This window comes from Triturus cristatus, chromosome 5_1, assembly GCF_964204655.1.
Source record: "Triturus cristatus chromosome 5_1, aTriCri1.1, whole genome shotgun sequence".
Taxonomy (NCBI): domain Eukaryota; kingdom Metazoa; phylum Chordata; class Amphibia; order Caudata; family Salamandridae; genus Triturus; species Triturus cristatus.
In genome coordinates this window covers 924,319,296-924,335,516 of record NC_140587.1, presented here as the reverse complement: position 1 = coordinate 924,335,516, position 16,221 = coordinate 924,319,296, and the positions used below count along the sequence as shown (strand labels likewise).

The 16,221-nt window shown below is 33.4% G+C and overlaps 12 non-coding genes across 12 annotated transcripts; all 12 read right to left on the bottom strand.

Annotated features, from left to right (window-relative positions):
- Window positions 1-1,658: 1,658 nt before the first annotated feature.
- TRNAI-AAU (transfer RNA isoleucine (anticodon AAU)) lies at window positions 1,659-1,732 on the bottom strand. The gene has a single exon. It is a non-coding gene; the product is annotated as a tRNA-Ile (tRNA).
- A 1,120-nt stretch (window positions 1,733-2,852) lies between these two features.
- TRNAI-AAU (transfer RNA isoleucine (anticodon AAU)) lies at window positions 2,853-2,926 on the bottom strand. The gene has a single exon. It is a non-coding gene; the product is annotated as a tRNA-Ile (tRNA).
- A 2,567-nt stretch (window positions 2,927-5,493) lies between these two features.
- Window positions 5,494-5,567, bottom strand: TRNAI-AAU (transfer RNA isoleucine (anticodon AAU)). The gene has a single exon. It is a non-coding gene; the product is annotated as a tRNA-Ile (tRNA).
- Window positions 5,568-6,090: 523 nt separating this feature from the next.
- Window positions 6,091-6,164, bottom strand: TRNAI-AAU (transfer RNA isoleucine (anticodon AAU)). Its single transcript has one exon. It is a non-coding gene; the product is annotated as a tRNA-Ile (tRNA).
- Window positions 6,165-6,687: 523 nt separating this feature from the next.
- TRNAI-AAU (transfer RNA isoleucine (anticodon AAU)) lies at window positions 6,688-6,761 on the bottom strand. The gene has a single exon. It is a non-coding gene; the product is annotated as a tRNA-Ile (tRNA).
- Window positions 6,762-7,543: 782 nt separating this feature from the next.
- Window positions 7,544-7,617, bottom strand: TRNAI-AAU (transfer RNA isoleucine (anticodon AAU)). The gene has a single exon. It is a non-coding gene; the product is annotated as a tRNA-Ile (tRNA).
- Window positions 7,618-8,140: 523 nt separating this feature from the next.
- TRNAI-AAU (transfer RNA isoleucine (anticodon AAU)) lies at window positions 8,141-8,214 on the bottom strand. The gene has a single exon. It is a non-coding gene; the product is annotated as a tRNA-Ile (tRNA).
- A 2,567-nt stretch (window positions 8,215-10,781) lies between these two features.
- On the bottom strand, window positions 10,782-10,855 carry TRNAI-AAU (transfer RNA isoleucine (anticodon AAU)). Its single transcript has one exon. It is a non-coding gene; the product is annotated as a tRNA-Ile (tRNA).
- Window positions 10,856-11,975: 1,120 nt separating this feature from the next.
- TRNAI-AAU (transfer RNA isoleucine (anticodon AAU)) lies at window positions 11,976-12,049 on the bottom strand. Its single transcript has one exon. It is a non-coding gene; the product is annotated as a tRNA-Ile (tRNA).
- A 523-nt stretch (window positions 12,050-12,572) lies between these two features.
- TRNAI-AAU (transfer RNA isoleucine (anticodon AAU)) lies at window positions 12,573-12,646 on the bottom strand. The gene has a single exon. It is a non-coding gene; the product is annotated as a tRNA-Ile (tRNA).
- A 2,567-nt stretch (window positions 12,647-15,213) lies between these two features.
- Window positions 15,214-15,287, bottom strand: TRNAI-AAU (transfer RNA isoleucine (anticodon AAU)). Its single transcript has one exon. It is a non-coding gene; the product is annotated as a tRNA-Ile (tRNA).
- Window positions 15,288-15,810: 523 nt separating this feature from the next.
- TRNAI-AAU (transfer RNA isoleucine (anticodon AAU)) lies at window positions 15,811-15,884 on the bottom strand. The gene has a single exon. It is a non-coding gene; the product is annotated as a tRNA-Ile (tRNA).
- Window positions 15,885-16,221: the final 337 nt, after the last annotated feature.

Genomic DNA, 16,221 nt, shown 5'->3' with positions numbered 1-16,221 from the left:
AACCCCAGATAGTTTGAAAGCTTATTTTCAGCTGTTTACCCATAAGGTATATTTATATATTATCGACATGAAGAAACAAATATCACAAAAAAATCAATACAAATGAGATTTTCAATCTTAGTGTTAAAACTTAGAACCATTAATGTATTTTCCATGTGGTTTAGCAATACATAACAGTTCATCATCTATATTAAATTAATTCATCTACTCATTCTATCAGCTCCTGCTCAAAGGAAATATAGAGATAAACATCAGACAGAAGAAAATGCTTGTAATAAATGAGAGATTTAGTTACTTAGTGTTAGAACTTACAACCATTAATGGATGTTCAAGGCACTTTAACATTAATATATAATTCCACATCTATATCAAATTGATTCAACTACTAGCAGCTCTTGCTCCAAAGAGATATACAGTTAACAAAGAGACACAAGAAAAAGCATCTTTTTTTTAACACAGAAACTTGGCCTGTACAGGGATCGAACCTGTGACCTTGGCGTTATTAGCACCACGCTCTAACCAACTGAGCTAACAGGCTGCCGTTCGTGCTGTGCTGGGGGACAAGCATATGCAGAACTGCTAATGTCAGTGAACCCCAGATAGTTTGAAAGCTTATTTTCAGCTGTTTACCCATAAGGTATATTTATATATTATCGACATGAAGAAACAAATATCACAAAAAAATCAATACAAATGAGATTTTCATTCTTAGTGTTAAACCTTAGAACCATTAATGTATGTTCTATGTGGTTTAGCAATAAATAACAGTTCATCATCTATATTAAATTAATTCATCTACTCATTCTATCAGCTCCTGCTCAAAGGAAATATAGAGATAAACATCAGACAGAAGAAAATGCTTGTAATAAATGAGAGATTTAGTTACTTAGTGTTAGAACTTACAACCATTAATGGAAGTTCAAGGCACTTTAACATTAATATATAATTCCACATCTATATCAAATTGATTCAACTAATGATTCTAGCAGCTCTTGCTCCAAAGAGATATACAGTTAACAAAGAGACACAAGAAAAAGCATCTTTTTTTTAACACAGAAACTTGGCCTGTACAGGGATCGAACCTGTGACCTTGGCGTTATTAACACCACGCTCTAACCAACTGAGCTAACAGGCCGCCGTTCGTGCTGGGCTGGGGGACAAGCATATGAAGAATTGCTAATGTCAGTGAACCCCAGATAGTTTGAAAGCTTATTTTCAGCTGTTTACCCATAAGGTATATTTATATATTATCGACATGAAGAAACAAATATCACAAAAAAATCAATACAAATGAGATTTTCATTCTTAGTGTTAAAACTTAGAACCATTAATGTATTTTCTATGTGGTTTAGCAATAAATAACAGTTTATCATCTATATTAAATTAATTCATCTACTCATTCTATCAGCTTCTGCTCAAAGGAAATATAGAGATAAACATCAGACAGAAGGAAATGCTTGTAATAAATGAGAGATTTAGTTACTTAGTGTTAGAACTTACAACCATTAATGGATGTTCAAGGCACTTTAACATTAATATATAATTCCACATCTATATCAAATTGATTCAACTAATGATTCTAGCAGCTCTTGCTCCAAAGAGATATACAGATAACAAAGAGACAGAAGAAAAAGCATCTTTTATTTAACACAGAAACTTGGCCTGTACAGGGATCGAACCTGTGACCTTGGCGTTATTAGCACCACGCTCTAACCAACTGAGCTAACAGGCCGCTGTTCGTGCTGGGCTGGGGGACAAGCATATGAAGAACTGCTAATGTCAGTGAACCCCAGATAGTTTGAAAGCTTATTTTCAGCTGTTTACCCATAAGGTATATTTATATATTATCGACATGAAGAAACAAATATCACAAAAAAATCAATACAAATGAGATTTTCATTCTTAGTGTTAAAACTTAGAACCATTAATGTATGTTCTATGTGGTTTAGCAATAAATAACAGTTCATTATCTATATTAAATTAATTCATCTACTCATTCTATCAGCTCCTGCTCAAAGGAAATATAGAGATAAACATCAGACAGAAGAAAATGCTTGTAATAAATGAGAGATTTAGTTACTTAGTGTTAGAACTTACAACCATTAATGGATGTTCAAGGCACTTTAACATTAATATATAATTCCACATCTATATCAAATTGATTCAACTAATGATTCTAGCAGCTCTTGCTCCAAAGAGATATACAGTTAACAAAGAGACACAAGAAAAAGCATCTTTTTTTTAACACAGAAACTTGGCCTGTACAGGGATCGAACCTGTGACCTTGGCGTTATTAGCACCACGCTCTAACCAACTGAGCTAACAGGACGCCGTTTGTGCTGGGCTGGGGGACAAGCATATGAAGAATTGCTAATGCCAGTGAACCCCAGATAGTTTGAAAGCTTATTTTCAGCTGTTTACCCATAAGGTATATTTATATATTATCGACATGAAGAAACAAATATCACAAAAAAATCAATACAAATGAGATTTTCATTCTTAGTGTTAAAACTTAGAACCATTAATGTATGTTCTATGTGGTTTAGCAATAAATAACAGTTCATCATCTATATTAAATTAATTCATCTACTCATTCTATCAGCTCCTGCTCAAAGGAAATATAGAGATAAACATCAGACAGAAGAAAATGCTTGTAATAAATGAGAGATTTAGTTACTTAGTGTTAGAACTTACAACCATTAATGGATGTTCAAGGCACTTTAACATTAATATATAATTCCACATCTATATCAAATTGATTCAACTAATGATTCTAGCAGCTCTTGCTCCAAAGAGATATACAGATAACAAAGAGACACAAGAAAAAGCATCTTTTTTTTAACACAGAAACTTGGCCTGTACAGGGATCGAACCTGTGACCTTGGCGTTATTAGCACCACGCTCTAACCAACTGAGCTAACAGGCCGCTGTTCATGCTGGGCTGGGGGACAAGCATATGAAGAATTGGTAATGTCAGTGAACCCCAGATAGTTTGAAAGCTTATTTTCAGCTGTTTACCCATAAGGTATATTTATATATTATCGACATGAAGAAACAAATATCACAAAAAAATCAATACAAATGAGATTTTCATTCTTAGTGTTAAAACTTAGAACCATTAATGTATTTTCCATGTGGTTTAGCAATAAATAACAGTTCATCATCTATATTAAATTAATTCATCTACTCATTCTATCAGCTTCTGCTCAAAGGAAATATAGATTTAAACAAGATACAGAAGAAAATGCATTTATTTCAACATTAAAGCAGCGTTAAGTGTTTGCTTGGAGAGTGGTAGAAAGTATGTTCTTGGCATTTTTAACTTCATGTTCTAACAGAATCAGATAATAGGCTTACTATATTTATAGCATACTACTGAAGAAATAACAGATGATGAAGTGCTACTGATTGTTAACCCGAGATAGATGGAAATCTTATATTCAGCTGTTTACATTCATGGTGTCTTTAAGCATTATCAAAAAATCAAAACTAGACTTTCCTAAATTACTTGTAATAAATGGGAGATTAATTACTTAGTGTTAGAACTTTGAACCATTAATGGATGTTCAAGGCACTTTAACATTAATATATAATTCCACATCTATATCAAATTGATTCAACTAATCATTCTAGCAGCTCTTGCTCCAAAGAGATATACAGATAACAAAGAGACACAAGAAAAAGCATCTTTTATTGACCACAGAAACTTGGCCTGTACAGGGATCGAACCTGTGACCTTGGCGTTATTGGCACCACGCTCTAACCAACTGAGCTAACAGGCCGCCGTTCGTGCTGGGCTGGGGGACACGCATATGAAGAATTGCTAATGTCAGTGAACCCCAGATAGTTTGAAAGCTTATTTTCAGCTGTTTACCCATAAGGTATATTTATATATTATCGACATGAAGAAACAAATATCACAAAAAAATCAATACAAATGAGATTTTCAATCTTAGTGTTAAAACTTAGAACCATTAATGTATTTTCCATGTGGTTTAGCAATACATAACAGTTCATCATCTATATTAAATTAATTCATCTACTCATTCTATCAGCTCCTGCTCAAAGGAAATATAGAGATAAACATCAGACAGAAGAAAATGCTTGTAATAAATGAGAGATTTAGTTACTTAGTGTTAGAACTTACAACCATTAATGGATGTTCAAGGCACTTTAACATTAATATATAATTCCACATCTATATCAAATTGATTCAACTACTAGCAGCTCTTGCTCCAAAGAGATATACAGTTAACAAAGAGACACAAGAAAAAGCATCTTTTTTTTAACACAGAAACTTGGCCTGTACAGGGATCGAACCTGTGACCTTGGCGTTATTAGCACCACGCTCTAACCAACTGAGCTAACAGGCTGCCGTTCGTGCTGTGCTGGGGGACAAGCATATGCAGAACTGCTAATGTCAGTGAACCCCAGATAGTTTGAAAGCTTATTTTCAGCTGTTTACCCATAAGGTATATTTATATATTATCGACATGAAGAAACAAATATCACAAAAAAATCAATACAAATGAGATTTTCATTCTTAGTGTTAAACCTTAGAACCATTAATGTATGTTCTATGTGGTTTAGCAATAAATAACAGTTCATCATCTATATTAAATTAATTCATCTACTCATTCTATCAGCTCCTGCTCAAAGGAAATATAGAGATAAACATCAGACAGAAGAAAATGCTTGTAATAAATGAGAGATTTAGTTACTTAGTGTTAGAACTTACAACCATTAATGGAAGTTCAAGGCACTTTAACATTAATATATAATTCCACATCTATATCAAATTGATTCAACTAATGATTCTAGCAGCTCTTGCTCCAAAGAGATATACAGTTAACAAAGAGACACAAGAAAAAGCATCTTTTTTTTAACACAGAAACTTGGCCTGTACAGGGATCGAACCTGTGACCTTGGCGTTATTAACACCACGCTCTAACCAACTGAGCTAACAGGCCGCCGTTCGTGCTGGGCTGGGGGACAAGCATATGAAGAATTGCTAATGTCAGTGAACCCCAGATAGTTTGAAAGCTTATTTTCAGCTGTTTACCCATAAGGTATATTTATATATTATCGACATGAAGAAACAAATATCACAAAAAAATCAATACAAATGAGATTTTCATTCTTAGTGTTAAAACTTAGAACCATTAATGTATTTTCTATGTGGTTTAGCAATAAATAACAGTTTATCATCTATATTAAATTAATTCATGTACTCATTCTATCAGCTTCTGCTCAAAGGAAATATAGAGATAAACATCAGACAGAAGGAAATGCTTGTAATAAATGAGAGATTTAGTTACTTAGTGTTAGAACTTACAACCATTAATGGATGTTCAAGGCACTTTAACATTAATATATAATTCCACATCTATATCAAATTGATTCAACTAATGATTCTAGCAGCTCTTGCTCCAAAGAGATATACAGATAACAAAGAGACAGAAGAAAAAGCATCTTTTATTTAACACAGAAACTTGGCCTGTACAGGGATCGAACCTGTGACCTTGGCGTTATTAGCACCACGCTCTAACCAACTGAGCTAACAGGCCGCTGTTCGTGCTGGGCTGGGGGACAAGCATATGAAGAACTGCTAATGTCAGTGAACCCCAGATAGTTTGAAAGCTTATTTTCAGCTGTTTACCCATAAGGTATATTTATATATTATCGACATGAAGAAACAAATATCACAAAAAAATCAATACAAATGAGATTTTCATTCTTAGTGTTAAAACTTAGAACCATTAATGTATGTTCTATGTGGTTTAGCAATAAATAACAGTTCATTATCTATATTAAATTAATTCATCTACTCATTCTATCAGCTCCTGCTCAAAGGAAATATAGAGATAAACATCAGACAGAAGAAAATGCTTGTAATAAATGAGAGATTTAGTTACTTAGTGTTAGAACTTACAACCATTAATGGATGTTCAAGGCACTTTAACATTAATATATAATTCCACATCTATATCAAATTGATTCAACTAATGATTCTAGCAGCTCTTGCTCCAAAGAGATATACAGTTAACAAAGAGACACAAGAAAAAGCATCTTTTTTTTAACACAGAAACTTGGCCTGTACAGGGATCGAACCTGTGACCTTGGCGTTATTAGCACCACGCTCTAACCAACTGAGCTAACAGGCCGCCGTTTGTGCTGGGCTGGGGGACAAGCATATGAAGAATTGCTAATGTCAGTGAACCCCAGATAGTTTGAAAGCTTATTTTCAGCTGTTTACCCATAAGGTATATTTATATATTATCGACATGAAGAAACAAATATCACAAAAAAATCAATACAAATGAGATTTTCATTCTTAGTGTTAAAACTTAGAACCATTAATGTATTTTCTATGTGGTTTAGCAATAAATAACAGTTTATCATCTATATTAAATTAATTCATCTACTCATTCTATCAGCTTCTGCTCAAAGGAAATATAGAGATAAACATCAGACAGAAGAAAATGCTTGTAATAAATGAGAGATTTAGTTACTTAGTGTTAGAACTTACAACCATTAATGGATGTTCAAGGCACTTTAACATTAATATATAATTCCACATCTATATCAAATTGATTCAACTAATGATTCTAGCAGCTCTTGCTCCAAAGAGATATACAGATAACAAAGAGACAGAAGAAAAAGCATCTTTTATTTAACACAGAAACTTGGCCTGTACAGGGATCGAACCTGTGACCTTGGCGTTATTAGCACCACGCTCTAACCAACTGAGCTAACAGGCCGCTGTTCATGCTGGGCTGGGGGACAAGCATATGAAGAACTGCTAATGTCAGTGAACCCCAGATAGTTTGAAAGCTTATTTTCAGCTGTTTACCCATAAGGTATATTTATATATTATCGACATGAAGAAACAAATATCACAAAAAAATCAATACAAATGAGATTTTCATTCTTAGTGTTAAAACTTAGAACCATTAATGTATTTTCCATGTGGTTTAGCAATAAATAACAGTTCATCATCTATATTAAATTAATTCATCTACTCATTCTATCAGCTTCTGCTCAAAGGAAATATAGATTTAAACAAGATACAGAAGAAAATGCATTTATTTCAACATTAAAGCAGCGTTAAGTGTTTGCTTGGAGAGTGGTAGAAAGTATGTTCTTGGCATTTTTAACTTCATGTTCTAACAGAATCAGATAATAGGCTTACTATATTTATAGCATACTACTGAAGAAATAACAGATGATGAAGTGCTACTGATTGTTAATCCGAGATAGATGGAAATCTTATATTCAGCTGTTTACATTCATGGTGTCTTTAAGCATTATCAAAAAATCAAAACTAGACTTTCCTAAATTACTTGTAATAAATGGGAGATTAATTATTTGGTGTTAGAACTTTGAACCATTAATGGATGTTCAAGGCACTTTAACATTAATATATAATTCCACATCTATATCAAATTGATTCAACTAATCATTCTAGCAGCTCTTGCTCCAAAGAGATATACAGATAACAAAGAGACACAAGAAAAAGCATCTTTTATTGAACACAGAAACTTGGCCTGTACAGGGATCGAACCTGTGACCTTGGCGTTATTAGCACCACGCTCTAACCAACTGAGCTAACAGGCCGCTGTTCGTGCTGGGCTGGGGGACAAGCATATAAAGAACTGCTAATGTCAGTGAACCCCAGATAGTTTGAAAGCTTATTTTCAGCTGTTTACCCATAAGGTATATTTATATATTATCGACATGAAGAAACAAATATCACAAAAAAATCAATACAAATGAGATTTTCATTCTTAGTGTTAAAACTTAGAACCATTAATGTATGTTCTATGTGGTTTAGCAATAAATAACAGTTCATCATCTATATTAAATTAATTCATCTACTCATTCTATCAGCTCCTGCTCAAAGGAAATATAGAGATAAACATCAGACAGAAGAAAATGCTTGTAATAAATGAGAGATTTAGTTACTTAGTGTTAGAACTTACAACCATTAATGGATGTTCAAGGCACTTTAACATTAATATATAATTCCACATCTATATCAAATTGATTCAACTAATGATTCTAGCAGCTCTTGCTCCAAAGAGATATACAGTTAACAAAGAGACACAAGAAAAAGCATCTTTTTTTTAACACAGAAACTTGGCCTGTACAGGGATCGAACCTGTGACCTTGGCGTTATTAGCACCACGCTCTAACCAACTGAGCTAACAGGCCGCCGTTCGTGCTGGCCTGGGGGACAAGCATATGAAGAATTGCTAATGTCAGTGAACCCCAGATAGTTTGAAAGCTTATTTTCAGCTGTTTACCCATAAGGTATATTTATATATTATCGACATGAAGAAACAAATATCACAAAAAAATCAATACAAATGAGATTTTCATTCTTAGTGTTAAAACTTAGAACCATTAATGTATTTTCTATGTGGTTTAGCAATAAATAACAGTTTATCATCTATATTAAATTAATTCATCTACTCATTCTATCAGCTTCTGCTCAAAGGAAATATAGATTTAAACAAGATACAGAAGAAAATGCATTTATTTCAACATTAAAGCAGCGTTAAGTGTTTGCTTGGAGAGTGGTAGAAAGTATGTTCTTGGCATTTTTAACTTCATGTTCTAACAGAATCAGATAATAGGCTTACTATATTTATAGCATACTACTGAAGAAATAACAGATGATGAAGTGCTACTGATTGTTAACCCGAGATAGATGGAAATCTTATATTCAGCTGTTTACATTCATGGTGTCTTTAAGCATTATCAAAAAATCAAAACTAGACTTTCCTAAATTACTTGTAATAAATGGGAGATTAATTACTTAGTGTTAGAACTTTGAACCATTAATGGATGTTCAAGGCACTTTAACATTAATATATAATTCCACATCTATATCAAATTGATTCAACTAATCATTCTAGCAGCTCTTGCTCCAAAGAGATATACAGATAACAAAGAGACACAAGAAAAAGCATCTTTTATTGACCACAGAAACTTGGCCTGTACAGGGATCGAACCTGTGACCTTGGCGTTATTGGCACCACGCTCTAACCAACTGAGCTAACAGGCCGCCGTTCGTGCTGGGCTGGGGGACACGCATATGAAGAATTGCTAATGTCAGTGAACCCCAGATAGTTTGAAAGCTTATTTTCAGCTGTTTACCCATAAGGTATATTTATATATTATCGACATGAAGAAACAAATATCACAAAAAAATCAATACAAATGAGATTTTCAATCTTAGTGTTAAAACTTAGAACCATTAATGTATTTTCCATGTGGTTTAGCAATACATAACAGTTCATCATCTATATTAAATTAATTCATCTACTCATTCTATCAGCTCCTGCTCAAAGGAAATATAGAGATAAACATCAGACAGAAGAAAATGCTTGTAATAAATGAGAGATTTAGTTACTTAGTGTTAGAACTTACAACCATTAATGGATGTTCAAGGCACTTTAACATTAATATATAATTCCACATCTATATCAAATTGATTCAACTACTAGCAGCTCTTGCTCCAAAGAGATATACAGTTAACAAAGAGACACAAGAAAAAGCATCTTTTTTTTAACACAGAAACTTGGCCTGTACAGGGATCGAACCTGTGACCTTGGCGTTATTAGCACCACGCTCTAACCAACTGAGCTAACAGGCTGCCGTTCGTGCTGTGCTGGGGGACAAGCATATGCAGAACTGCTAATGTCAGTGAACCCCAGATAGTTTGAAAGCTTATTTTCAGCTGTTTACCCATAAGGTATATTTATATATTATCGACATGAAGAAACAAATATCACAAAAAAATCAATACAAATGAGATTTTCATTCTTAGTGTTAAACCTTAGAACCATTAATGTATGTTCTATGTGGTTTAGCAATAAATAACAGTTCATCATCTATATTAAATTAATTCATCTACTCATTCTATCAGCTCCTGCTCAAAGGAAATATAGAGATAAACATCAGACAGAAGAAAATGCTTGTAATAAATGAGAGATTTAGTTACTTAGTGTTAGAACTTACAACCATTAATGGAAGTTCAAGGCACTTTAACATTAATATATAATTCCACATCTATATCAAATTGATTCAACTAATGATTCTAGCAGCTCTTGCTCCAAAGAGATATACAGTTAACAAAGAGACACAAGAAAAAGCATCTTTTTTTTAACACAGAAACTTGGCCTGTACAGGGATCGAACCTGTGACCTTGGCGTTATTAACACCACGCTCTAACCAACTGAGCTAACAGGCCGCCGTTCGTGCTGGGCTGGGGGACAAGCATATGAAGAATTGCTAATGTCAGTGAACCCCAGATAGTTTGAAAGCTTATTTTCAGCTGTTTACCCATAAGGTATATTTATATATTATCGACATGAAGAAACAAATATCACAAAAAAATCAATACAAATGAGATTTTCATTCTTAGTGTTAAAACTTAGAACCATTAATGTATTTTCTATGTGGTTTAGCAATAAATAACAGTTTATCATCTATATTAAATTAATTCATCTACTCATTCTATCAGCTTCTGCTCAAAGGAAATATAGAGATAAACATCAGACAGAAGGAAATGCTTGTAATAAATGAGAGATTTAGTTACTTAGTGTTAGAACTTACAACCATTAATGGATGTTCAAGGCACTTTAACATTAATATATAATTCCACATCTATATCAAATTGATTCAACTAATGATTCTAGCAGCTCTTGCTCCAAAGAGATATACAGATAACAAAGAGACAGAAGAAAAAGCATCTTTTATTTAACACAGAAACTTGGCCTGTACAGGGATCGAACCTGTGACCTTGGCGTTATTAGCACCACGCTCTAACCAACTGAGCTAACAGGCCGCTGTTCGTGCTGGGCTGGGGGACAAGCATATGAAGAACTGCTAATGTCAGTGAACCCCAGATAGTTTGAAAGCTTATTTTCAGCTGTTTACCCATAAGGTATATTTATATATTATCGACATGAAGAAACAAATATCACAAAAAAATCAATACAAATGAGATTTTCATTCTTAGTGTTAAAACTTAGAACCATTAATGTATGTTCTATGTGGTTTAGCAATAAATAACAGTTCATTATCTATATTAAATTAATTCATCTACTCATTCTATCAGCTCCTGCTCAAAGGAAATATAGAGATAAACATCAGACAGAAGAAAATGCTTGTAATAAATGAGAGATTTAGTTACTTAGTGTTAGAACTTACAACCATTAATGGATGTTCAAGGCACTTTAACATTAATATATAATTCCACATCTATATCAAATTGATTCAACTAATGATTCTAGCAGCTCTTGCTCCAAAGAGATATACAGTTAACAAAGAGACACAAGAAAAAGCATCTTTTTTTTAACACAGAAACTTGGCCTGTACAGGGATCGAACCTGTGACCTTGGCGTTATTAGCACCACGCTCTAACCAACTGAGCTAACAGGACGCCGTTTGTGCTGGGCTGGGGGACAAGCATATGAAGAATTGCTAATGCCAGTGAACCCCAGATAGTTTGAAAGCTTATTTTCAGCTGTTTACCCATAAGGTATATTTATATATTATCGACATGAAGAAACAAATATCACAAAAAAATCAATACAAATGAGATTTTCATTCTTAGTGTTAAAACTTAGAACCATTAATGTATGTTCTATGTGGTTTAGCAATAAATAACAGTTCATCATCTATATTAAATTAATTCATCTACTCATTCTATCAGCTCCTGCTCAAAGGAAATATAGAGATAAACATCAGACAGAAGAAAATGCTTGTAATAAATGAGAGATTTAGTTACTTAGTGTTAGAACTTACAACCATTAATGGATGTTCAAGGCACTTTAACATTAATATATAATTCCACATCTATATCAAATTGATTCAACTAATGATTCTAGCAGCTCTTGCTCCAAAGAGATATACAGTTAACAAAGAGACACAAGAAAAAGCATCTTTTTTTTAACACAGAAACTTGGCCTGTACAGGGATCGAACCTGTGACCTTGGCGTTATTAGCACCACGCTCTAACCAACTGAGCTAACAGGCCGCCGTTCGTGCTGGCCTGGGGGACAAGCATATGAAGAATTGCTAATGTCAGTGAACCCCAGATAGTTTGAAAGCTTATTTTCAGCTGTTTACCCATAAGGTATATTTATATATTATCGACATGAAGAAACAAATATCACAAAAAAATCAATACAAATGAGATTTTCATTCTTAGTGTTAAAACTTAGAACCATTAATGTATTTTCTATGTGGTTTAGCAATAAATAACAGTTTATCATCTATATTAAATTAATTCATCTACTCATTCTATCAGCTTCTGCTCAAAGGAAATATAGAGATAAACATCAGACAGAAGAAAATGCTTGTAATAAATGAGAGATTTAGTTACTTAGTGTTAGAACTTACAACCATTAATGGATGTTCAAGGCACTTTAACATTAATATATAATTCCACATCTATATCAAATTGATTCAACTAATGATTCTAGCAGCTCTTGCTCCAAAGAGATATACAGATAACAAAGAGACAGAAGAAAAAGCATCTTTTATTTAACACAGAAACTTGGCCTGTACAGGGATCGAACCTGTGACCTTGGCGTTATTAGCACCACGCTCTAACCAACTGAGCTAACAGGCCGCTGTTCATGCTGGGCTGGGGGACAAGCATATGAAGAATTGGTAATGTCAGTGAACCCCAGATAGTTTGAAAGCTTATTTTCAGCTGTTTACCCATAAGGTATATTTATATATTATCGACATGAAGAAACAAATATCACAAAAAAATCAATACAAATGAGATTTTCATTCTTAGTGTTAAAACTTAGAACCATTAATGTATTTTCCATGTGGTTTAGCAATAAATAACAGTTCATCATCTATATTAAATTAATTCATCTACTCATTCTATCAGCTTCTGCTCAAAGGAAATATAGATTTAAACAAGATACAGAAGAAAATGCATTTATTTCAACATTAAAGCAGCGTTAAGTGTTTGCTTGGAGAGTGGTAGAAAGTATGTTCTTGGCATTTTTAACTTCATGTTCTAACAGAATCAGATAATAGGCTTACTATATTTATAGCATACTACTGAAGAAATAACAGATGATGAAGTGCTACTGATTGTTAACCCGAGATAGATGGAAATCTTATATTCAGCTGTTTACATTCATGGTGTCTTTAAGCATTATCAAAAAATCAAAACTAGACTTTCCTAAATTACTTGTAATAAATGGGAGATTAATTACTTAGTGTTAGAACTTTGAACCATTAATGGATGTTCAAGGCACTTTAACATTAATATATAATTCCACATCTATATCAAATTGATTCAACTAATCATTCTAGCAGCTCTTGCTCCAAAGAGATATACAGATAACAAAGAGACACAAGAAAAAGCATCTTTTATTGACCACAGAAACTTGGCCTGTACAGGGATCGAACCTGTGACCTTGGCGTTATTGGCACCACGCTCTAACCAACTGAGCTAACAGGCCGCCGTTCGTGCTGGGCTGGGGGACACGCATATGAAGAATTGCTAATGTCAGTGAACCCCAGATAGTTTGAAAGCTTATTTTCAGCTGTTTACCCATAAGGTATATTTATATATTATCGACATGAAGAAACAAATATCACAAAAAAATCAATACAAATGAGATTTTCAATCTTAGTGTTAAAACTTAGAACCATTAATGTATTTTCCATGTGGTTTAGCAATACATAACAGTTCATCATCTATATTAAATTAATTCATCTACTCATTCTATCAGCTCCTGCTCAAAGGAAATATAGAGATAAACATCAGACAGAAGAAAATGCTTGTAATAAATGAGAGATTTAGTTACTTAGTGTTAGAACTTACAACCATTAATGGATGTTCAAGGCACTTTAACATTAATATATAATTCCACATCTATATCAAATTGATTCAACTACTAGCAGCTCTTGCTCCAAAGAGATATACAGTTAACAAAGAGACACAAGAAAAAGCATCTTTTTTTTAACACAGAAACTTGGCCTGTACAGGGATCGAACCTGTGACCTTGGCGTTATTAGCACCACGCTCTAACCAACTGAGCTAACAGGCTGCCGTTCGTGCTGTGCTGGGGGACAAGCATATGCAGAACTGCTAATGTCAGTGAACCCCAGATAGTTTGAAAGCTTATTTTCAGCTGTTTACCCATAAGGTATATTTATATATTATCGACATGAAGAAACAAATATCACAAAAAAATCAATACAAATGAGATTTTCATTCTTAGTGTTAAACCTTAGAACCATTAATGTATGTTCTATGTGGTTTAGCAATAAATAACAGTTCATCATCTATATTAAATTAATTCATCTACTCATTCTATCAGCTCCTGCTCAAAGGAAATATAGAGATAAACATCAGACAGAAGAAAATGCTTGTAATAAATGAGAGATTTAGTTACTTAGTGTTAGAACTTACAACCATTAATGGAAGTTCAAGGCACTTTAACATTAATATATAATTCCACATCTATATCAAATTGATTCAACTAATGATTCTAGCAGCTCTTGCTCCAAAGAGATATACAGTTAACAAAGAGACACAAGAAAAAGCATCTTTTTTTTAACACAGAAACTTGGCCTGTACAGGGATCGAACCTGTGACCTTGGCGTTATTAACACCACGCTCTAACCAACTGAGCTAACAGGCCGCCGTTCGTGCTGGGCTGGGGGACAAGCATATGAAGAATTGCTAATGTCAGTGAACCCCAGATAGTTTGAAAGCTTATTTTCAGCTGTTTACCCATAAGGTATATTTATATATTATCGACATGAAGAAACAAATATCACAAAAAAATCAATACAAATGAGATTTTCATTCTTAGTGTTAAAACTTAGAACCATTAATGTATTTTCTATGTGGTTTAGCAATAAATAACAGTTTATCATCTATATTAAATTAATTCATGTACTCATTCTATCAGCTTCTGCTCAAAGGAAATATAGAGATAAACATCAGACAGAAGGAAATGCTTGTAATAAATGAGAGATTTAGTTACTTAGTGTTAGAACTTACAACCATTAATGGATGTTCAAGGCACTTTAACATTAATATATAATTCCACATCTATATCAAATTGATTCAACTAATGATTCTAGCAGCTCTTGCTCCAAAGAGATATACAGATAACAAAGAGACAGAAGAAAAAGCATCTTTTATTTAACACAGAAACTTGGCCTGTACAGGGATCGAACCTGTGACCTTGGCGTTATTAGCACCACGCTCTAACCAACTGAGCTAACAGGCCGCTGTTCGTGCTGGGCTGGGGGACAAGCATATGAAGAACTGCTAATGTCAGTGAACCCCAGATAGTTTGAAAGCTTATTTTCAGCTGTTTACCCATAAGGTATATTTATATATTATCGACATGAAGAAACAAATATCACAAAAAAATCAATACAAATGAGATTTTCATTCTTAGTGTTAAAACTTAGAACCATTAATGTATGTTCTATGTGGTTTAGCAATAAATAACAGTTCATTATCTATATTAAATTAATTCATCTACTCATTCTATCAGCTCCTGCTCAAAGGAAATATAGAGATAAACATCAGACAGAAGAAAATGCTTGTAATAAATGAGAGATTTAGTTACTTAGTGTTAGAACTTACAACCATTAATGGATGTTCAAGGCACTTTAACATTAATATATAATTCCACATCTATATCAAATTGATTCAACTAATGATTCTAGCAGCTCTTGCTCCAAAGAGATATACAGTTAACAAAGAGACACAAGAAAAAGCATCTTTTTTTTAACACAGAAACTTGGCCTGTACAGGGATCGAACCTGTGACCTTGGCGTTATTAGCACCACGCTCTAACCAACTGAGCTAACAGGCCGCCGTTTGTGCTGGGCTGGGGGACAAGCATATGAAGAATTGCTAATGTCAGTGAACCCCAGATAGTTTGAAAGCTTATTTTCAGCTGTTTACCCATAAGGTATATTTATATATTATCGACATGAAGAAACAAATATCACAAAAAAATCAATACAAATGAGATTTTCATTCTTAGTGTTAAAACTTAGAACCATTAATGTATTTTCTATGTGGTTTAGCAATAAATAACAGTTTATCATCTATATTAAATTAATTCATCTACTCATTCTATCAGCTTCTGCTCAAAGGAAATATAGAGATAAACATCAGACAGAAGAAAATGCTTGTAATAAATGAGA